Source organism: Notechis scutatus, chromosome 2 (assembly GCF_049901735.1).
Source record: "Notechis scutatus isolate UNSWTSFEM ecotype Mainland chromosome 2, rNotScu1.2, whole genome shotgun sequence".
Taxonomy (NCBI): domain Eukaryota; kingdom Metazoa; phylum Chordata; class Lepidosauria; order Squamata; family Elapidae; genus Notechis; species Notechis scutatus.
Genome location: NC_142010.1, coordinates 253259952 through 253285072, shown reverse-complemented (window position 1 = coordinate 253285072; position 25121 = coordinate 253259952). Strand labels below are relative to the sequence as shown.

The window sequence follows — 25121 nt, the reverse complement described above, 5'->3', positions numbered from 1 at the left end:
GACATGAATCATTCTCAGTAATTTGAATGTTTCCATGACATCAATGGGCACTCGTCCAGGACTCTGTCGAAGCTTGTGAGGTACCAAAGAGACACAGAAAGCAGCAGGAGATTGACTTCTTCTTTTTTTCTAAGGATTATGCTCCTTGTAAAGATTTCATCTGTAGCATCCATTTTTACCACCAGACAGATAGCTTTGGAGATCAGGAATGAGCATATTTCATCCTGAGAGTGTAAGCCTTTAACTTTATTTTTGTACCCCAATCCAACCAGGAACTTGTCTTTCCTTCCAGTTAAGAACAGAATAATCAAATTTACATGAAACTCTTTAGGGACGCGGGAGGATGTGTGTGTACAGCATTCGTATAGATGCACTATCAATTGTCATTGTGAAATAAGCTGACTTTTTTGGGGTAGATGTCATTTAATTCATGGAGGGGGAAAAATCATTTAAAAATCAGCTACATTCTTTATGTTGATTTTCTGCTTAAACCTCACTAGCATATTTGTTTCACATAATAAAATTTGGCGGGGGCTCTCTAAATAACTGTCTGTGTGCATAAATTTAACACACACACAAAAAAAAAAACCTCGAGCTCGCTTGGAATATTTATACTTACTTTGCTGTGTCCATCGTTCTCAGGTATTACAAGAAGGCAGCAATTCTAAATGTGCATTTGTGGGCTAGGATGCTATAAATTGTGATTTCTTAAAGGGGTTGTGCATGAGGGTTCGGTTTTTAAAGAATCGACAACAATGTAGAAACTCGACACATTCACTGCGGAATTTTCGAGACAACCTTCTAGTACCAGAATGCGGCAGCCGCTGCGGATATTTGTTGGCACAAAGACAACAGTTCCAGTGCCAAGCCCCATGGCTACGACTACTCGAAAGAGGCATAAGGGTAGCATTAATCGCTCAAGTCTTTTACTGCGTGGAGTATTGCTGTCCATAGTTTTTTTTTTTTTTAAGCAAACCTTAAACGTACCAGTTAATAATTTGCATACAAACCAAGAAAAGGGTACTGTTCTATATCTGGTTAGATTTCTCATGACTAGGACCAATATTGCACTGACTGCTAAATACCAAAAAAACCCAACAACTATGTTGTGATAGTCGAAATAAAACTTACAAGAGAAAATGACCCAAACAATGACTTACTATTATACAAGTGGGAACCCTGAGAGTGATTCAAAGGAAATGCATTATTAATTATACTAATACCTTTTTAAATAAATAAACAGACAGAATACACACCAGCCAAAATACATACAAAGAAAAACAGAATGAACTGCCAAAGCTTTTCTCTAAGGCATAATACACATACAGACACTCAATAAACACCCAAGAAATAAAACAAGAATCTCCTCTAAACTCAGTTGCTTACTATGCAGTTCCAAGCATCTGAGATTAACTGTAATCAAAATGAGGAAAAGAAATAAATAAAAAAAACAACCAGCACAAAAGCATTGTAGCATTTCCAGTCAGTCCATAAAGAAGCCGGTTCTTCTTAGTAACATCCTCTGAAAAATTAACAGAATTAACCCCAAAATTCAACTCCTCTAACTCTCACATAACTTTTTTTTCCTCCTTTTGTTCTGAAAGAAAGGTCAGCTTGTCTTCGCTCTACCAATAGATATCTTGCTTCTACATTTGTGATACTCTTATATTTTAAACTTTTGTGACAGTTGGATTCAAGAGGCATAGTGACATATCTTCAAATATAAATTGACTTCAGATGGTTGAGGAACATTTATATTCACATTCTTGGTTTCACAGCCGTGGGACTGCTTCTGTCTGGCCTAAATTGCTTATTTCATTGCTGGGGATTGATTATTCATGCTGTAATTTTGAATTGCTAGGCATCAGGGGCGGGGGGAGCAAAGAAAAGGGGCGTTGGTACTTACCTGACACGCCCTTTCCCTGTGAGCTGTGAAGAGCATCCATTGTTTGGGATGATGCTTCTGTCTCTCGTTTGATAGGCTGGGCTTTAATTGACAGGACGCTCCTCCTCCTCCACGGGACTCCTCCCTAGCCTCCCCAGTTTTGGCGAAGTCGAAGTGATGAAATATTTCCTCTCCTTCACCCTTTCTAATACTTGGCCAGAATAGCATCCCACCAGATGAATAAGGGTGGGGATGGATGCTCTTCACAACTCACAGAGAAAGGGCGTGGCAGGTAAGTACCAATGCCCCTTCTCCAGAAGAGCTGTTCAGAGCATCCATTGTTTGGGACATACCAAAGCTTGGTGTGTCCTACGGGAGGGCTTCCGTCTGGTTCAGATTCCCCTTTTCTTGGTCCCTATGGACCCTTTGTAACACTTTCCTGTCAAAGGCAGCCTCCGTAGAGGCGAAGACATCATTCTAACAGTTTCTAAATAAAAGGCGATGGTGAGGCCCATGTTGTCACCTTGTAAATTTTCGCTATTGGCGCTTGTGGCCCATGTTGTCAACATCGCAGCGCTCCAGGTTGAATGAGCAGTGATGCCCCTGGGTACAGGAAGAGATTGTGTCTCATAGGACTTGGGAATTGTGCTCTCAGCCACTCACTGGTCATTGAGGAAGGGGTCTTGCACCCAATGGTGGGTGGTTGAAAAGAAACGAAGAGAACCTTTGTTTCCTAACACACATCGTGCAGTTGAAATATATGCAGAAAGCTCGCCTTACATCTAGATTGTGGCATTGTCATGCCAGATTTTATGTCAGTTTCAGACAAATGTATGGGAGTATCAGTTTCTATGGTCTGTGGAAACCCAGAATTATCTATGGGTGAAAGATGGATCTGGACTAAGGACCACTTTGTCTGTGTGAAAAATACAGAGCTCCTGTCTAACTGACAAGACTACTAGATCCAAGATGTAACTGGCTGATGTAATGGCAACCAAGAGAACCACCTTGTACTTTAGGAATGGAGACGCATGGTCTACATCGGCTCAAAGGGAGTTTTCTTGAGTGCGGTAAGGACCTTGTTGAGGTCCCACGTGTGATCTCAATGCACTACAGAAGGCTGTAAGATTGTAGCCCTGTGCAAGAAAATGGCATATGCATGGGTGATGAGAGATGGATTGCAAGTCTCTCCTAGTGATGATCGATGCTAAGGCCTCCCCTTTGCCTGTTTATATGAACAAGATAATAATGAAATGTCATATAAATAACACTGCCGTCTAACAGTTGAGATGAACAGCCAGAGCCATCAGAACCTTTGTAAGAACCTTGGGCAGATGACAACCCAAAGGACAGTGCAATGTATTCAAAACGTTGAGTATTATAACAAAAACTAAGAGTTTTGCTATGTGAGGATCTAATTGGAATGTGGGGATGGGCCTCCATTAAGTCAATGGAGGGTAGAAAATCGCCCCTTCTGAAGCTCAGAAGTATGGAGTTCAGTATACTCATCTTAAGCCTCCTATGAACTATGGATCAATTAAGTCATTTTAAAACTAAAATTGCCCCTGCTGATCTGGTACCACAGGTTGGTTGCCTGGATCTCCAAATAAATGAACAATAGCTGTCTCCATCATGCTCCCTTTAACAGGATCCCCAGAGAGAAGGCAAGTAATGCAAAGGTTCCGGGGAGAGGATGGAAATTGTATAGCCAGGCCTAATCTTCTGATACCTCTAACCCAGGAAACAGAGGTAGAGGCATCCCATCTGTGTGTGAAAGGCTTGAGCCTTCCACCAATAGGGGCACAGTCGTGAGGCCTATGTTGTGCCTTGGAGACCTCTATTTCATGTTCCCCAAGATATTATTTTGCTCTGCCCTCCCCTTCAGTATCTATCTCCAGATCGGAAACTATCTGACTGTTGGTGATTCATGCGTCCAGACGGTCCCTGGAGTCTGGAGAGAAAAAGTCCCTGGTAGAGGGAACGAAGGAACCCTCCAAAAAGCTGGGAAGGACTATTTTGGGGTCTATGAAAAGAGAGGAACTTATTTTCTGCTTCTAGTCTCTATCAGAGATAGGTCAGGGCACCACCAACCAAATTATCTCCCTATATTGGGGAGGAAGCAAGCTTCCATTAGTTGTGTGATATCTGCTTGCCAATGTCTGAGCCACAGCAGTAGGCGAGGAGTAACCTGAGATGCCCTGGCTTGAGCAGATAATTTAATAGAGTTTTGCGGCGTCCTTGTGTGCCCTGATATTGGAATTTGAGATAATCTCCCTCAGATGGCGGAGCAACCTGAGAAACGATCTAGTAAAAAAAGGGGGGATGAGGCCGACTCCGCTCTTATGGCCCTCACATCAGATCGACATGCCCTACATGGGGACAACTCGACCCTGTATATCCTTTGACTTGAGAGCCTCTTCTGCTTCCGTTGGAATTGCAGAGGAGGATGATAATTGCCATTATTGTTTTATCTACTATCATGGTGATGAGAAATTTAGCAGAATGAGAAAACCAAATTAAAAATTTGCTATCATATCCTGTAAGAGGGGTATACGCCACTGAAGAGACCCCTTGTTTCTGGACAAGGTCCAAGAACCTCTGTGGGACAGTTATGACTTCCTCTTACATTATTGGTTGGGAGAAGATTAAATCATCTGACCCCCCCCTTATAGTAACAATTGTTGGGCCGAGGGGAAATGGAATATCAAGGCAGGAAGTAGTTGTTGTTGTTTTTTTTTAAACAACAGAGACTTGAAAAAAGTCTGAGGCGAAACAGACCTGAAGGTCGGTGGTCTGGCTTAATGCCTTCAATGTTTGATATGCCTCCCCCCTTTTTAGGGGATCCGCCTCTGACAGATTTTGGTCACTGTTGTGAGTAGACCCTTCCTCAACCTGTTCCATCTGGTCTCTAGTTCTCCCTCATCCTGTGCATCATGTGAATGTGTAGCTGGATTATATAATACTCCCCTGAAGGAGGTACCTGCTGGTAATGAAGGTCTATTCTGCATAGTAACTAAATCGAGTGAGAATCGAGGTCAGATTGTGGAGGCTGCCTAGCCATCAACTTCTACTGTGCCCTGGCTGCGATGCCTCTTCGAGTTGCCATGTCCCTCCAGGCCTTCAATTTGTCAGGGATATCCTCTGGGAGGAGGAATTCTGGTGTGGTCCCACAACTGTATGTCAGGCAAGTAGCGCTGCTGAAGGCCTGGGTTGAACCGGTCTCTCTGAGGCTCTCCTGGATGGCGTTGAGAGATCCAGGGATGGAGGCAAGGTGAAATATGGAACACTTCACAAATTGTGTGTCATCCTTGCGCAGGGGCCATGCTAATCTTCTCTGTATCATTCCAATTTTAGTATATGTGCTGCTGAAGCGAGCACTCTGGAACTGGGACCAGCCTGGCTGGGGAAGAGGACTGAGACTTCTGTTCAACCTCCCTCATGCATTTTTTTTAAAGATATGCTTATCTAATGCATTTTGGTGTCTCTTGGCATCCTTTGTTGCCTTAGAGGTCTCTCTAGGACATTTTTACCTACTTTTGAGTTGGTTTATTGTCCTCTGGGGGTATTTTTGGTTGCCCTTGAAGATTCTGACCTAAAGCCCACAAGGTGAGATATCTATATCTATGTGTATATATATGTGTATGAGATATTAATGGACTGTTGACTGGTTCAGAGGACTGATATAAACAGAGGCAGGGAATCCTCTTGATATTTGCCCCCCCCCCTTTTTTGGTAAATTCAATTTGTTATTATGTTATTATTCATAATAATATTGATATCATTAATATTGTTATTATTCATAATATTTTTGTTATATCTGTGCACAGCTACTAACATAAATTGTTGTGCTGTTACCAAACTCATAATTAGATGACTGAATATGGAATCAAATTGTGAGGCCAAATAGAGAACACCTTTCAGGACCTGTATTGCAATTGGGTGATCCTGCAGTCACTGGCGCTCAACAGCTTCCTGCCCAGACGGACACAGGCCTTGGTGCTCACTGTTACTGTGCTGCTGGAATTCTGTGAGGGCTGCCAACTGAAAAAGGAAGCCCAATAGTCAACCTCAGAAAGAGGTCCGTAATCGGCATAAATGTCCCTGGACCCTCACGGAGATCCTTGTGAGGGGAAGTGGCTTCTCAACAGATAATGCCATGGAATTCTTATAAACAAAATGATGCCGGCGTTGTTTTAGTCATCAAGATGTAGCATCAACCATCACCTTTTAATGTGAGCCGATGCGAATCTAACTAGAATTTGAGAATTTGAGCAGGAGAACTCAGAGTCCTCTGGCTCCACCCTGGCTCCATCAATAGCTCTTGCTTCTTCTATATACCTTGCGGGAGTATATCTGAAACTGCAGAATCTCCTGTGTAGAGATACCTGAGGGTAAGGATGCTCTGTCCTGCTTAGTGACTGGAGTTATAGGGAATTCCAGTCAGAAGGAGCGCTCTGTTGTTCAGAGCAGTATGCTGCACTTCCACAGAGATACATTGGTGTATTGCTAATTCCATCCACAGTCACATCTTTGTGGGGATCTTTTCCAGTAAGTCATCATCTTGACAGAATCTGGCCACTGTTGGAGCAATGTGGCCACAGAGTCACTTCGAGTCACTTGTACTGATCTAGATGGGCTACCTGATCTTGTGCAGCTGCGCTGCATCTGGATTACACAGACAGATTCAGGGGTGGTTGCAGAGGGGGATTGGAGCTGAAGTAGGCCTGGAGGAGATGAGGTTTGAGAAATTTTTTCATCCTCCCACATGAACTTCTTCATGTGTTTTTCTAGTACCTTATGGCACTTGTTAGCATCTTTTTCTGCTGCTTAGGAGATACACTTAGAATGCTTCAATTTGTTTTGAGAATTTGACATGGCTCTTGAGCTACTGCCGCTTGCCATTGTGACCGCTTATTAAATTTTACTGTTAATGAGGCTGAAATGTTGGGCGGTTGGCACGCCCAGGGGCCTGAACCAGCAATGGCCAGGGAACCCTAAAACAATGCTCCCCAGTTTTGTATAATCTTATGTAAGAATACTGGATTCTTATTCTTGTTCCTATTATTATTATCGTTATTATTTTGTTATTAATATTATTATTTCCAAATTAGCCAAATTAGGAACACCTCATAGGCCTAGAAAGGAGGAATTGTTGAAATAAGATGTAGGCCTGCGACAGCTTCCTGCACAGGAGGACACAGGCCTTGGTGCTCGCTGTAGTGCTGCTGTTTAATTCTGTGAGGGCATAAACCAACAGTTTCCTCCTTAATGAATAAGGGTCCAAAATAGAATAATTATATCTGAATATCTATCTATCTATCTATCTATCTATCTATCTATCTATCTATCTATCTATCTATCTACATACACACACATATGTATTAGGGTGATTTCTCTCGGGTTCCAGGAAGGAGACCCCTGCTTGGGGAAAGAAAAGCCTCTCACAGTTCCAGAAATAAAATGCAGATCACTACCGCATGGTTAGTGAGTCTGCAATGGCACCAGCCGTTATCTCTTTAGGCACGTAATGAGTTAAATCGGCTCAGCAGCACTTCCACGCCTTGTGGGGAGTCGATACTGCAGAGTTTCCCCTTGAATAAAAAAGCGTGGTGAGGCAGATGGGCGCTGATGCCCCCACTCCAGACGGTGTTCCCAGGGGAGAGAGAAAAGCCTCGGACCCTCTTAAAATGGAGCCTCTCCCATTGGGCACGGGCGACGGTGATCGTAGCGGCAGCGGCGATCGCAGCGGCTCAGCTTGAAAAGATCGTAATGTGAGTTGTTAGCCATGCAGCTGAGGTGTTATCACCTCCTATTGTCCTGGGGGCGAGAGATCATTATCTGAAGCTATGGTGAGCTCCCTTGGCTCAAGTTATATATCGTAGGGAGCTGCTTGACTCATTGGAACTAAAAGCCTTAAAGGAGTTGTTTAGAGTTTAAAAGCAAACCTTTTTGTTGTCTCCTTTTGAAGCCTTTGCTATTCCGGCCAAGGGAAAGGAAATTAAGCTGCCTATATCCACGAAGGCTGAGCAAAAACTGGGGACGCTAGGGAGGAGTCCCGTGGAGGAGGAGGTGCGTCCTCTCAATTAAAGCCCAGCCTATCAAACGAGCGACAGAAGCATCATCCCAAACAATGGATGCTCTGAACAGCTCATCTGGAGAATCCATGGGGAAGAGATAGAAAGGGTAAGTTTTATGTTCAGTATCAATACCTTCACCCACTGAAGTGCCCATCATGGTATACGTGGGAGATTTATGCTTGGAAAATGAGACAATCTTGTCTTCATATGCTACCTATAAGGCAAGAGGTTTTAAAAACAAAGGTGTTACATATACTGAATAATAGATTTATATAAGATATCTATAGGATGTCTATCTATCAGTTCTCTCTCGAGTGACTGGAATGTATTTAGGAAACATTTCAGATTTATTATTTCCATTTCTATTCCTACCTTACTTCCTCCTGGGTAAACAATGTATTAAGACATATAGAGGGATTAATAAACCACATGCACCATTCATTCATTTGTTCATTCATTTCTTCATTGATAGCTCTCCAGTGACTCTTTACAATTTTATTTAGACAACTGCACATATAAACTACTCATGTCTAATTCTGCTTCATTGTTTAGAGAAATCATGTCTATTAGGGCTCTCCTAGTCTTTTGTGGTAATAAATGGCATACAGTAATAGAAATGCAGAGCAACATAGATTTGCCTAATTCATTGGGAATTAACCAAATAACTGGGTCTCCACTACAGTCTGAGCCATTACAAATAAATAACCCCCCCCCCACACGGTTAACCACTAGTCAAACTTAGCATGTTGCCTGATTGCAAGCAGAAAGTTTTACTTGACTTGATTAAATGGGTTGTGTGAACATAGCCATTGTGAGTTTCATTAATGAAACATAATCTAACAATTGTGAAGTATAAATCCAGTTTCATGGCATTATGGGGGATCTTCGTTTGTTTGAAAAGAAAGCAATTGGGGACCTAGCATTTTTTCTATGACACTTAACTAAACCATAACTTGGCAGAGATCCTTTTCTTATGGAACCTTTTGAAGTATTTGACTGAAGCTTAAACATTCAGTACTAGACATTCATGAAGTGTGATGCACAAAAGGATCAAAGACTAGCCCCAAAGGACTCTTCCTGGCATTTTATAATAATATAAATTTGCTCCAAATTTCTGGTTTATTGACATAAAATGAAGCTGCATATCAAAGAAATATAATATTCAACATAAACATAGAAACTACCAAACACAGAAGCAAACATTAGCCTAACATTGACTCAACTTACAAGGCATTATTAAAAAAAAAAAAAGAGTGATCTTTCAACTATGGTTTAGCAAGAATGAGAATGTATAAAATAACCTTTCCTTTTCTTTTGTTCAGCTTTCTTCATTTTTGCCTGTGCTTTAACTTTAACTTTAGAATAACTACATGGGATGCACTGTTTACTGCTATTGTAATCAGAAACTGTCTCAAGGAAATGTTTTGATACCTTGATGTAAAAGGGGTTTATAAACGATGACGTATTTGGTTTTAACTATAACCTATTAAAATTCAGATATCACAGAAAAACATTGTTAGGACAGAAAGAAAAAAAGAGGGTACAAAATGAAAGCAAGAGAACATGCACCATTCGCCCAGATCAAATGTTGTGATATCCAAATCAAGTCATCAACATTGGCATTTCAAATCAATAGATGGACCAGCAACAATCGAAGGTCTAAGAAATTGATATGCCCCAGAGATACAGCAAAAGGCAAATGCACATGAAAAACTTTTAATGTATACACTGACATATATAGAGATGGATTGTTCGTAAAGAGACATTAAGTTGCCACTGTAATGTGCTATTACAACGGGAGATTATACAGTTTAACATACCACATCAGAAGATAAAGACAAAGCAAAGCTTAAAGGTGCACTTAATGTAAAGATCTTTCCAGATGGACAGTTTTTGGTGTCAGGCTGATTCAATGTTTCTGACACCTACAACTCGCAAGGGGACTTTGCAAACTCCCGTGTTGATTCTGTTAGCCTAAATAGCTGACTGAGGGCTTAGTCAGGACAGCATATGTGGCATAAATGAACATTTGTGCAAAACCTCGATATTGGTGGATGCTTTTATTTTTGAAGCTCTTTTACTCCAGCATACATTGTGGTGCAAATCAGTCACAGAAACTTGGTACTAGTGAAAATAAACAAGTGTTTGCTTGGTTTTAATCTTAACATCTGATGCACATAAGCCATCAGTCGTATCTTTAAAATCTGATATTTTCATCTAATTGTGCTTTGTTGGGCTCAAGAAATATTTTTCAACTTTGACAAATGACATTCACTGTATGGCCATCACACTTCATTTTAATAGAATATATATACTGCGCGAGATACTAATTTGTCTATAAAATTATGGCCTTATACTATATTTGAATAGTTCTATTCATTCTTTAAAAAAATAGTCAGTAAACATTTCTTAATACACCATGCAGGAAATATTGATTTATATAGCTGATACAGGAACTGAGAATACAAATGTAACTTAATTCTAATTCAATTAACTTTTTTTTTTCTAACACATTTTTTGTTCCAATGGCCTTTGAAGCAATAATATTACCTTTGTGATAGATCTCTAAATTTGTTTATCTCATAGGAACTGCTTATTTTATGCAAATTAATCTCAATTCATTCAGAGGGTCTTACATATGAAGAACTCCATACCATTTCTTACACCAATGATTTAAAGCAAATGTCTTGATATATCCATTATCAATTTCCTATCAATTTCAAAGTCTTCTTTTATCACAAAAACTTTTGTGCAGGTATAATGTAAGACAGGGATATCAAACTTGATTTCACTGAGGGCCACATCAGAGCTGTGTTTGACCTTGGGGGGGGCAGAGTGGGCATGACCAGGATCACTCATGTCGGGGGCACCTGTGGCAGCCGAAGTGCTCTGCCAGTGAAAATGGAGCTCAGGAGGGCCACCTCTAGTCCTTGCGAGCTCCATTTTCTGTTGCAGCAGCCTCCTGCAATGCTCTGCCAGCTCCTGAGCTCCGTTTTCACCAGCAGAGGCACCACGGCCCAGTCTACTGTTTCCAGGGCAGCCCTGTGGGCCAGATCTAAGCACCCCACAGGCCGTATCCATTCCCTGGGCCTTGAGTTTGACACCCGTTTTAAGACAACATCTCAAACTAAAGCAGTGAAATGCTGATTTTAAAAATCTACAGAAAAATAAATGAATCACAAAGGTTCTTTTTTCAAAAGGCAACTGGACTTTCTTTGTTTTCCCTTGAAGACATTTCACTTCTCACCCAACAAGCTTCTTCATTTCTGACTGATTGGTGGAAGATGGAAGGATTTATATTCCTTGCCGTCATCTAGTCATTAACACTCTTTTTGAAAGTCTTTGAGGTCACTTGGAGGTTTATCTGTGCCCTCAGGTCATCTGAATAGTACAAATGGGTGTGGAACCTTCTTGGAATTGCTCAAACTGCTGAGACCTACGGAGATGTTGGCTTTGACATTTCAAAGGAAATGTAACATACTATATTTTTGTTTATTTGTATTCTGCTTTATTATTTTTATAAATAACTCAAAGCAGCAAACATACACAATACTCTTTCCTCCTATTTTCCCCACAATAAGAACCCTATGAGATTGTTTGTACTGAGACACAGAGTGACTAATCCAAAGTTACCCAGTCAATTTTCATGCCTTAAGTGAGGACTCTTGTCTTCTGGAGATAGCTCCACTTCCAAGGTCTTGCTAGATGGCAAGATTTCAGGCAATGGACCTGGAGTGTTACTTCCTTATCTGACTTAGCGAGACAGATGGATGTTCTTAGGGAATGGCAGTCCTACAAATAACCAGCTACTGAACCAGGTAGGGATTTAAAGGTTATAACCAATACCTTGAGTTGCACCCAGAAGAAAAAATGGAGAATGAAATTGGGGTGGTTATCATCAATAGAACATGCTACTAAACAGATAGGGTTTTTTTTAAATATTGAACTAGTTCCTGTCAATAATAAATATACAAACTGAAAGTGTTTGATAGAAACAGTATTTCAGTGGAAAACACATTATCTGAGACGCTCCATCAGATTATTCTTCTCAGAAATATTTTTTTTTGGGGGAGAATAAAAGACTTTTTCCCTTTACACTTCTCACATCAAGCGTAAGTATCATGCGATTCCCTGATTTTGATTTCAAAAATCTCATTTGGCCATGTCAACATCTTGGATGAGATTCCAGCTATTAAGCAAGAAATCTCAGCTATGTTAAATTTGGCTGGGTTATAAGTGTATTTTTGGAAACAACTGTGCTCTTCTGCCTGTGGGTGATGCTTTAACAATAATTTTTCTCAACTTATTGAAACTGAATTCCAGTTCAAGAAAAAAAAAAGAACCACTCTGCACAAGAAATTTATTTTTATTTTTAAAAAGTTATACCTAGTTCAAGGAAAGTAAATGTGCATGGGTTATTTTGAAATCTTAATTAAAAGAACTGGATTGGATCCAGATGTAGGTACATAGAATGAGTTATTGGACGCAGACTTTTAAAATTTCTGCTCCATTCACTGACCATATTTTGGGTTTATCCATCATATCTGTCTCCATTTAATAACTAATTCCTTACAAATAAGTTGCTTTTTTATTGAGTAAGTACAAGAACTGTTAAATTTGGAATTTGTGCAAAATAAACATATTTTGGTGGTAACAGCACAAGAAGTTAATATTGTTGCTATTTATGATTGATTGGAAACCTCAGATTTTAGTCAACATGGAAATAAATTGATCTCAAAGGCTATAGAAGCAGCAGGATTAAATTGGACCAATAAACGTATGTAACTTTAAAAGGGTAAATCGCATTCCTAGAGGTATATAATAAATAAAACTGTAGCCCTAACAGTTAGTCAATGGATACCAATGCTGAACAGTCTAAAGATAAATATTTTTTTTAAAAAACCATTGTAAGACAGTAGTCTAATACACTTCTTATGGGCATTTCATAGAAATGTGTTTGGCCAGGATAACTAAACTGTTTTCCTCCAGGGGAAAAACAAAAGAATACATCTGGCAACAGTGTAGAAATGGTTTCCTTAGAAGTAGTCCACGGATGGATGGATGGATGGATGGATAGAAGAAAGAGAGAGAGAGAGAGAGAGAGAGACAGAGACAGAGACAGAGACAGAGACAGAGACAGAGACAGAGACAGAGACAGATGGAACCTTAACTTATTTAAGTGCTAACTCTAAAAAAATGACAACAGGATATAAAGATAATAATCTGAGGAAAAAAATGGATTAGATTAATTCTAAATCTTGTCTAAAAAGCAATTTAAGGATTTTGGCTGGAAAGAGACTAAGCTGGGAAGCACACTTATCATTTGCCCTCTCTAAATTTTTAGCAAAATGTAAGTGTGAGCACAATGCCTCTAAAGATCGATTTGTAAATTTTATCTTGAGAGAACTAGAGGAACTCTCACTAAGGAAAAATTCTGTTCTGCCCAGAATATATGTTTTTCTCCCGTCCCCTCACCTTCTCATTTTCCAGTATCAGTTTTATATCATATTTTTGCTTACATCTGTCTGTCTGTCCGTCTGTCTGTCTGTCTATCTCTCTATCTATCCACTTCAAGAAACAATATTTCTTGTCTTAGTGATTTAGTTTAATTATGCAGAATAAGAAAAATGAAGAAAGCAATCTCAATTATTTGGCTGAAAATGATGGGGAGTTTTCCCTGCTTACCAGCACTGTTTGTTCTATTACACCTCTACCTACTTCTCAGTGCCATAGATAATGGCTAGTTCTGGTTCATTATTCTTCTACCATCATTGTTTTCATCACCTTCATCATCATCATCATCATCATCATTTTGTATTCACAAGGATGATGTCAGGAAGCATTGCCTGTGTTCTGGCCACATACAATAGTCTATTCTTCTTGACTGTGCTATGATTAAACCTAATTAGGAAAAACTGGACACCCACAGGGAAAATAAATAGGATACATACATCAATGTACATGCACTCTAACTTATGTAGTTGAGTGAGATGTCTGGAGAGAGCATATTTATTTGTTTATATCCCACCTTTTATTTTATTTATTTTTTTATAGAAGGTAGAGAATATACCTAATGCTCCTTCCTCTTCCCCTCCACCCCCAAAACCCTTTGAGTGTTGTGGTTCGCAGCTGAGGCCTTGGAGAGCGAGGACTTGGATGAGGGGCCTGCGGGTGATGCAGGGATGGGGCCAGGACCATCAGGGAGTGGAATGCTGCCTTCAGAGATGCAGAGGACCCCAAGGAGCCTGTGCCCTGTGCGTGTGCGCGCAGGGCTGCTCAAAGGAAAGAGCAGCTGCAGCAGCACGGGTGACTCAGGAGTAAGGCTGCAAGGTGATGGCCCCTCCCTTAAGGGATAAAAGCCAGCCCTCAGAGGTGGGATTCTTTGCAGGAAGCAAAGAAGTTATTGCACTTCAAGTTCTCATGGACGTTCGGTTTATCCTGGTTTGTTTTCGGAGACTTTTGGCTTTGAATATTTCCTTGCACTTAATCTTGTATTCTTGGCAGCCTTGCACAACCTTGGCAGGGCTTGCTCTTATCTGGGACAATTAGTTTTAATAGTGCTTTGCTGTGAATGAATAGAATTCACAGAGGTGCATTAAAAACGGTTTTGTTTTTATCTATGTTTTGCATTTGTTTGATTTGAACGAGGCCAGAACATTGAGTGGGTTGAGCTGAGAATAGGTGATTGGCCCAAAGTCACCCAATCGGCTTTCATGCCTAAGCGGAACTTGAACTCACAGTCTTCTGGTACCTTGTTCGCTGGACCAAATTGGCTCTCATATAGAAGGGTGGTATTTTTGTCACGAAGTCACAATCCTAATGCTTTGGCATGGTCATCATATTTTTTTTAATGCTATTTGCTCTTTGATGTATAGGTTAAAACAACCATATCACATTAAAGAATTTGATCACTGCCACAACTTCCAAGAAAAAATTACATAGGCTGGGTTCATGCAAGAAAAACCCATACTATCTTAGGAATTACTCTATTATATGATCCGAGGTGCTATGTTCTGTAAATTTAAGGTTTATGGTTTAATATCTAGATAACAGTGGTTTATTCAATAAATCACAGGAAATCAAAATACTGTCTTTGTGTAATATATAAAGGAAATTGTTAAATACTCAAAGCCTATTACATCAATTCAATTTTCATTATAATAGCCCTGTAGGATAGATTGTCTTTTTTTATCCCATGTTATAAATTGTGATACTAAGAAGGAATGATTTACCTAAAGGAATCAGTTCACAGTTCAAACTTCAATGATACATTTTTCTCCCTGATTTTCTTGATCACCATGCTACAGCATGCTAGTTTTCTCTTATTAACAGTTTCTTCTATCCAAAAAGAGTTTCTCTGCTTACCTGTGTTGAAGAATTCAGACTACAAATGCACAATGTCTGTGTGAACTCATTTTCTCTATGTAATTCACGAAAAAAGTAATCTGGCATTATAGATATTATGTCAGGGGCTGAGATCACATCACACAGTAAGTCATAATGCTGCTTTCTGGTTTGTAGCTTTGTGTGTTGTGTGAATTTGAGTTTACTTAACATGGTAAGTAAACTTAAATTTCCCCATCAGTACAGGTATGAAATGGTAACCATATCTCAGTGGTTAGGTGAACCCAACATGAGGTGTTCAAACTGATATTCAAGGAATGCTTCTATATCTATAAATGATGTGTGAGCATCTGTTTGTTGAAAAGGATTCTAGAGAAGACAGTCTGAGCTGGTTTTCATTACCAGCAAATTGTGCCGAGAGACCAGATTAGGATATTCACAACATTACAATTATTGCAGTGTAAGACTAGTAGTGATGGTGAAACTGTCTTTCAGGGAGCTTTTTCCAGGACAATTAGCTATCTCATTGAAAAACAGATTACACCCTAAACATCCAGTCCTTCTGCCCACCCATAAAATTTTTTGATGGGTTGTCCAGGTTAGTTGTTGAAGCTACCAGAAAATCACTGGAATCATAAGAAGATATAAACTGTAAAAGCAAAACAGAATAAAACTGGTCATAGGATTTTCTTCCTGGATGTGAGGATATACAATAAGATTACTGGATATATATATATGTGTGTGTGTGTGTGTGTGTGTGTGTGTGTGTGTGTGTGTGTGTGTATGTATGTATGTATGTATGTATGTATGTATGTATGTTATTCAGCTTTGTTCGGGTATTTTCCCACATCATTATAGTTGTGCTTTTAAAGTTGTAGCAACGTTTCGGCAGAATCTCATCTGCCATCATCAGGCTTCTGTATTGTGTTCATCTGTTATGTATGTATGTATGTATGTATGTATGTATATGTATATGTATATGTATATGTATATGTATATGTATATGTATGATATTCAGCTTTGTTTGGGTATTTTCCCACGTCATTATAGTTGTGCTTTTAAAGTTGTAGCAACTTTTCGGCAGAATCTCATCTGCCATCATCTATACAGACGAACACTATACAGAAGCCTGATGATAATGACCTTACATATAAATACCAGCGAAAACTTAAGAAAACACACACACACACACACACACATATATATATGAGGTAAGAGAAATAAATACAAGTGATGAGTTACAATGATTGACCTGCTGGGATGTTGGCATTGACATGTCAAAGAAAATGTAACCTATTATATTTTTGTTTGTTTATTTTTATCCTGACTTTATTGTTTTTATAAATAACTCAAGGCAACAAACATACACAATACTTCTTCATCTTTCTATTTTCCACACAACAATCCTATGAGGTAGGTGGGACTGGGGGACAATGACTAGCCCAAAGTCACCCAGCCAGCTTTCATGCCTAAGAATTCAGAGTCTCCTATTTTCTTGCCTGGTATTTTTTTATTTTTATTTTTAACTGAAATATTTCTTTCAGAATTATTTCAGGAAGCATTACTTATCCTTTCAATGTTATTCTTATTTTCCTTTGCTTATGTCCCACGCAATAACAAGTCACCCCCACTACTGTGGTGATTTTTAAAAATATATTCAGAGATAAGCTAACATTGGCCTGTTACCCCCAGACACCCAGTTAATGCCTAAATCTTTACAGAACTATATTGATGATTCAAAGCTTTCAACACTAAAATGTCGTACTCTGCATTTTAAAACCTTTCGTTTCAAGAAATCTAGTTATTAGAACGCCCAAACAATAAAGTTTCTTTGAAATTGGCATTCCATTTTTGATCATACCTGGGTAAACTGAACTTCTGTATAAAAATAATAATAATTATATATATTACAGAATTTAGGACATTTTACATTTAATCTCAACAAGACAAAATGCCAACTTTATTCAGGAATAACAATTACACAACTAACGAAAAGGGTTATAGTACACATTTCCAACGGAGTTGAACAATGACATATTTGATAATTCATCCAAAAGGTTTGAATTAGCATTATCCAGCAGAGGGCATCCATAAGCTAAAAAGATAGTTACACTTGAGACCTGTTTGGGGTTTTATTTTGTTTTGTTTTATGCCCCCCTCCATTGGTACAGGTATGGAAATGGAAATATGGGGAAAATTCTCACTTCATTTAATAAGCAGATCACGGTAAAATGCATTGTGGGAAATAGTGCACCAAAATAGTTTTCTGTTTATGTGACACCTGTTTTCTTTAATTCCAATGAAGTACATTATGTTAAGGATTCTTTGAAAGTTTCACAGACTTTTTTTTCATAATCAAACTTCATTTCCCTATTCCCCCCCCCCCCAAAGATAATGTGCTTTGGCCCCCAAATTCGTAAGAAGTGTGACTAAAATGAATGTTAAATGTTGTTAGGATTGATAAAGAATTCACAAAAGCTACTATGATACATCATAGTAGGAGGTGGTGCACTGAAGCTTCGAAATTAGCTAAGGTACAAGCAGATTGAAATCAGATTAGGTCATAGGGATGCTTGTTTGTTGATACAGCAAAGATACTAAATTTGAGATTTCTATAAGGACTGGTAGTAGCAAATGAATACACTCATAAAAAACTCTTCCTCTCCATGAAAACCTCACAAACACACATATTTTGTAGCAGGAGGAATCCTCTAGCATGTTTTTTTTCCTCTTCTTCATGACCTATTATTTTGTAACCTAGCTTAAATTAAGTCTGTCAGATGTCTTAGATACTCAGAGAAATCTAAGCATTCTACGTAATACCATGTGTTAAATATACATTAAACAAAAGCAATGGTCTCCCGCTTTCTTACTCACGAGCACTCACACTCTCTATATAAAGCTGGAGTGATTTGTCTGTGAGTTCACTGTTTTGTAACCTGGTTTAAACTAAGCCTCAGAGAAATCTGAAGTATCCTATGTAACACCACATATTAAATATATAACAATAATTTCCCTCTCTCTCCCTCTCCCTTTCTTTCTCTCTCTCTCTCTCTCTCTCTTAGTCACAAACATACATACACTCCAGCAGTGGAACCCTACCTTTTCCACTACCGGTTTGGTGATCGTGTGCGCATGCGTGCATACCTAATGTGCATGCCCCTAACGTGCGCTTTCCCCACACCAGCTGAGGTCTGCAGTCAATCCGCTGAGAGATAAAGAAGAGAAAAGTGCAAGGGTGGGTGAGAGGGCTGATCATGTGCTTTTCTCTTCTATATCCTCTCAGCAGATTGTTGGAGGCTTGTTTTACTACCGTTCGGCCGAACCAGTCCAAATTGGTAGTATACCTTATAAACCTGGAGACATTACTCCAGGTTTATAAGGTATACTACCATGTTAATCCATGAAGACCCTATAAAATCAATCTATCAATCTACCTACCAAACTACCTACCTACTTACCTACCTACTATTTATTTACTTACTTACTTACTTACTTACTTACTTACTTACTTACTTACTTAATTTGGCTGTCCATTTTACCATAGGGTACCTCTGGGTGGCTTACAGTCATAAAAATATATATCTTTACATATACATTAAAATATAAATAAATTAAAACCAAACATTAAAATCTAAGGACACGTGTGGAGGGTGGGGGCGGAGGGGAGGGGAGGTGGGATCTGTTGTTACCCGACCCACCACCTCCACTGTGCTCTTCCCCCACTGGGGTCCCAGTCCCAAGCCAACTGGAGGAGTCCCTTCTTTAGGACCTTATGAAAGGATAGGAGGAAATAAGCAGAAGAGGCCCAGCAACAGGATACCAAGACTTGTAAAATAGGCATTTTATTTATTTATTTATTTATTTATTTGATTTGCCAATTGTTTACAAGATAATAAGTATAAGTGTATACATAGTTGTGAATACATGAAATGGGTACATATAAGAAAAATAAAAGAATAAGAGAAACAATAGGACAGGGACGGTAGGCACGTTGGTGCGCTTATGCACGCCCCCTACAGACCTCTTAGGAAAGGGGTGAGGTCAATAGTAGACAGTCTAAGGTTAAAGTTTTTGGGGTTTGGGGAAGAGACTACAGAGTCGGGTAGAGTATTCCAGACATTGACCACTCTATTGCTGAAGTCGTATTTCCTGCAATCAAGTTTGGTGCGGTACATGTAGGTCATAATAATACTTATTGCTTGGCCATGGTGAGTTGAAATGTTGCTGCATCAGTTGAAATGAAAAGCTTTTATTATTCCTAAACACTTGATTTCAGAAACATTTGCACAATCTGTTAAATCCAGACAAATTTAAATGGTTCTGACATGCAGCCTGTTAGGGTCAGTGACAAGGATAATGCCTCCGTTTGTGGGTAAAATTTTGTGGCATATAGGTCACTCTCTTAAGGGGAATCAACTGTATCTTTCTTCTTTGCATTTCCACCACAATCCTTCATCCTGCAGCCTAGAGCTGAGAGTGAAATGCAAGAAAGAAGTCGAGTGCTCAAAGCAAAAATCTGCTTCCAGGACAATCCATTATATCTGACAAGTTAAATGTTCCATGCTAGACCATATGGCATCAGAGCAGGGCTGATGGTGGAAGAGGAAAACTCAGCAAATGCATCACAATTAAGGAGTTTGACTACAGACTATGTATGGGTGTGTGTGTGTATGTGTACGTGTGTGTTCACCCCTCAATATTTTAGAGATAGATAGACAGATAAATAGATAGAGACCCAATTAAGACACTCTATATAATTTACCAGATCATAGTTCACCAGAATGGTTTCTTTAACATTAGCTACTATCACTTAGAAGAGGGTTCTACACAGTGGTGTGATTCAACTGGTGTAACAATTGCACGAATCAGCTTTGCTTTGCTAAAAAAAACAGGAAATAAAGCACAGGAAAGAGCAGGGGTGGGAGGGGGTGGGCCAAATGCTCACCGGAACAACCAGTTCACCCGAACCAGTCCGAACCACTAGAAACCCACCACATGTTCTACATGGTTCCCTGCTTATAGATCTGCTACCAACTGTGGAGCCTTTTTATATGTCTTGATGCTACATGTATTATCCAGGAATAATTAGGATTAACTAGAGACTTCCTTAGATATTTGGTTGGTAATGATGAATTAGAGTAAGATTTAGATGTACTGTGTGCTCCTTGGGTTGACTGAGAAGAAATGGCTTCTCAAGGGAAATAAATTTGAACCCACTACCACAGGATAAAAGAATCTACAGTCTGATTCCGAGATGGAAACTAAACCCTACCATCTACTAGGAAGAAATGGCATCAGTGTCTTTAATTTCAGTCATCAAGCAGGTAGAGAAGTACCTTGCTATTAGACTTCATTGTCTTATTATATTTGCTTGTAAATTCATTGTTTTCAATTATACAACTGGGTATTATAGGCAGATCACAAGGTTTATTGTTTTCATGCATAAAGATTTGTTTTCAGAGCAACTAATTTGAACTTTCTGTCTAAAATTAATGGGTTAACTACAATATCAAAATCAGTCAGTCAATGATAGAAAAAAGAATAACAGGAAGTTAGTCCATCATATTATTTAAAGACAATGGAATATTTAGGGCCATGTTCTAAATCAGTGGTCCCCAACTTTTGTTGGGGAGGGGAGGGAGAGGGAGAGGTGAATCGAGCCACATGAAAGGTGGGCCGGTGTGCATGTGTGCGTGCCCAGCTCCAGTTCCAAATAAGCTGGGGACCCCTGTTCTAAATGACCAATAGCCTTTTTTAAAACTCAATACAGCAAAACTCTCATGTTCTTTGCCCCATACCTAAATTATCAAATATTATTGGATGATATACTTTTTTGAGATGGGCAATATCTTCATCACACAAACTTTTACACAAGTAGACAAAAAGTCTGACCATTTTATATTGGGAGCTGTATTATGTATTTTTGTACAGATTTTTTTTTTCTATCTGCAGATGAATTACTTGCCAATTCCAAGTTAAGGCCCACGGACAAAATACCTCCAGTCAGAGGTGGTATTCAGCAGGTTCTGACCAGTTCTGGAGAACCGGTAGCGAAAATTTTGAGTAGTTCGGAAAACCGGCAAATACCACCTCTGACTGGAGATTTTACAGTATCCTTCCCCTGCCACGCCCACCGAGCCAGGCCCACAGAACCGGTAGTAAAAAAATGTGAATCCCACCACTGCCTCCAGTGTGTGTGTGGGGGTGGGGTGGGGAGGGAGCATCTACTTTCCACTCAGTTTTACTCTTTTCCAGTCATTAATTTAGAGAAAAAAGGCAAGGAAAACAGACACATCTATTTATTTCTGTTCTCCTCTTGACAATTGGTCTCTGAGAATAAACTCTGATCAGCATAAGCACACCATCCTAGGTTCCTGGGAAGAACCTGATGCATATGAAGGCCAATATTAGCTAAAAAGAACTAATGACTGCAATTTCACATTTTGTGGTATATAACAACAACAATAATTGTAATCTTCCGTGGGACAATAGGAGCCCAATGGAGAGACACAGCCAGTGTAGTACAGTATGTTATTGTGTAGAAATTGGACTCAAATCAAAGACACACAGATTCAAGTACCCATTCAGCCTCTGATATTTATCATTTATTTAACCAGCATATATTTTACTTAGCAGCCAATATATAACAATTGTTTTAACTGCCTGGGTCTAAGTACTACTGAGTCTCACAATGAACAAAGGCCTCCTGTTCCTTCTTTTAACCAAACTACCCTCAGCTTAACGTAGTTATTCTGATAATTTATAAGAAAGAAGTAAAATAATAATAATGAGTAATATGACACATGGTTCTTTTTTTTCCAGCTGAATCTGAAAAAAGGAATACACATTTTGAAGAGACTACCCAGAAGCCAAGTCTAGAAGATTATTTTGTAAAGAAAAATCTGAACTATACATTTGTTTAATTAACCTTTCCAAAGAATGTGTACAAGAGTATGAAAGGATTCATCCATTCAGACTGAACTTTGTGGAATTATTACTTATGTAGCATTGTCTGGCTATTTTATGAATAGACACATACAGATAAACCACATTTGCACACCCTTCAAAAGAGACGATCAAAAAGCTAAGAAGGAAAGACCAGAACACATCATTTTCAGCAGCCTACAACTAGATAAGCCGGGATTAACACCAGACAAACAATTAAGTAGCAAACAATACCTTAATGATGGATCTACCAAGGAGAAAATCATATCCCCACCAACACTGGCAGGGCAAGCTGCAGTAGTTAAACCTCACACTCATTAACAATGATGGTATAACCTAGTTAGGTAATGAAATGTTGCAAGCAAACCACAAGCTCGGAGAACACTACGAACTCTCCATGCTGTGAAGCCTATTTTAAAATTATGGGATAATTTCCTGTCCTCACTCCAATCTGCCTATGCAACTAATACTCATAGCCTACTTGGCAAAGACTAACTATGAGGAACACTCCTATTAGCTTTGTTTAAACTGCACTAAAGTGGGGAAAAGGACTCCCAAAGAAAGTGATACCGCATAAAAAACAATCCCTTTGCGGAACATCTCCAAGTACTCTCCTTCCTTGTAACTAGAACATTCTATTAACATAAGCACAGTGGAGCTTATCTAATTACATTTCTCTGACCGGCTATTATAAGCAAAGCTTTGCATTACAGACTGAATCTTTCAAATCAGCAAAGCTTCAGTTTTGCTTGACAATTTTTTTTCAGAACAGTAGGGAAATGAATGTGAGAATTAAGTCATCCCAATTCTTCAAGAGGTTGTATTAAATAGGTGTCTTTGTGCGCTTCAACACAACATACAAATCCAAGAATTTTGATTCACCATGATTTGATTTATTAGGCCACAACATAATTCAGTTTACTTTGGGGAAACAGAAAACAAGGGGAATTGTAATTATGAATCTGTAGTAGCAGAACAATAAGAGGCAGGTATGAATAGGTAACTTTGTCAAAATGAGCCACCAAAGATTGCTTGGTGAGCAGCAAGTAAAGTCAGAGCAAGTGAGGAGAGGAAGGAAGGAAGGGAGTGAGGAAGGAAGGAAGATTTTTCACCCCACATTTCCTTCCTTTTCCAGGTTTTAAATAGCAGGAAAAGAAGTATTTCCATATTTGCCCTTAATACTGTCCAATTCATATAGCTCATTGGTGGCTAACCTTTTTGAGCTCCCGTGCCAAAAATTGCGCACACCAGCACCCAGAAGGCAATGCGCGTGGGCCTCCCCACGCTCCCTGCGCATGCACGTGTGATCCTCCACACGTGGCGTGAGTCTCTGCACATGCACAGGCATCTCCCATGCCCCCTTGCGCATTGTTGTTAGATTCCCAACAATCAACTGGCGGGCGTGCGGCGGGCACGCATGCACAGTGGAGCTCTTCCAGATGACCTCTCGCGTGCTGGCAGAAGTGGCTCTTTGTGCCACTTCCGGCATGCGTGCCATAGGTTCGCCATCATGGATATAGCCCCTCCCCATTTGTTCAAGGTTACATTACCAAATTTAGTGGAAATAAGGTCAAAATTTTGTGGCAGAAATTAAGGATGGGGAGAAAGGTCTGGAAGTTTTCACCCCCAAATGCCTTCCACTTTTATTTCACTATTATTTTGATGAGGGTAGCTACAATGTCATGATTCTGAAAAGCAGCCATTTTCCCCCACTGAATTTCAGCATTGTGAAATTGAAGGAAGAGGAAGGACTGAAACCTGTGGAAATTACAACTAAGTTCATTTAGTGGCTGTTCAACGGCACTGAAAAAAGGAATTTATGACTGTTTTTCAGACTTACAACCACTGCAGCATCCCCATGGTGACATGATCCAAATGCAGATGCTGAAACAGAAACTGACTCGCATTTATGACAGTTGCAGTGTCCTGGGGTCATGTGATCTCCTTTTGCAAACTTCTGACAAGAAAAGTCAACTGCAATTATTTACTGAAACAAGAAAAGTCATAAAATTGGGGAAAATTTACATGTTTAATTAGCAACATACATTTTGGGCACAATTCTGGTCGTAAAAGTTGAGGACTACCTGTATACCATAGTCAGTAAATATACCCCAAAATTAAAAGATTAATTTTAAATTAAAATTATTAATTTAATTAATATTAATAAAATTTAAAATATTTAATAACCTAGTTAAAATAATTAATTTGATTTCTGTTGCTACTCTCACCGCTTTAATTAGATCTTACACACAGGCACACACTAAAGAAGCAGTGGATACAAATCGGCAGAGGTAATAGAAGTACTCCTCATTTAGTGACTAACTTGTTTAGTGATGATGAAAAAGTAACTTTGCGACCAATCCCTGCTTTTACAAATTTCACATGTTGCCTAAAACAAAGGAAATCTCAAGCATGTTTCCACTTAGTGACTGCTTTGCTTAGCGACCAGGCTGCTGATCCCAATTGTGGTTGCTGAATGTAAGTAAAGTATTCCTAAAGGCAATTGGACTAAGTAAAGTATTCTATGGATATACCCCTAGAGAGATGGAAATAAACTGTTCCATGTATGAGCATCATCATTTAAAAAACTATAGTACATAGTACAAAATTGCATTGCAATCAGTTCACACTACAAAGACAGTTTCAGCAGAGAATGGAAGTAGAGTTTTAAAAAAATCCAAAAACCCTGAAAGAGAGATACAGTTATACAATTCACACTACTATAATGAGGCAGGTCCTTTATAAACCTAGCTACTGTATACAGATCAACATTTTTATTGCTAATTAAAATGCCCATATGGTATAGGAATACCTTATCCAAGAAACTTCCAAGTGCCTTAACTGTCAGCACTGAACCTTTGTAATGC

The 25121-nt window shown here is 39.2% G+C and overlaps 1 protein-coding gene and 1 non-coding gene across 22 annotated transcripts in view; both read right to left on the bottom strand.

Annotated features, from left to right (window-relative positions):
• Positions 1–25121, bottom strand: part of TCF4 (transcription factor 4) — a 434610-nt gene that overhangs the window by 214230 nt on the left and 195259 nt on the right. The window lies entirely within an intron of this gene.
• LOC148132607 (U6 spliceosomal RNA) lies at positions 5158–5263 on the bottom strand. Its single transcript, XR_015748304.1, has one exon. It is a non-coding gene; the product is annotated as a U6 spliceosomal RNA (small nuclear RNA).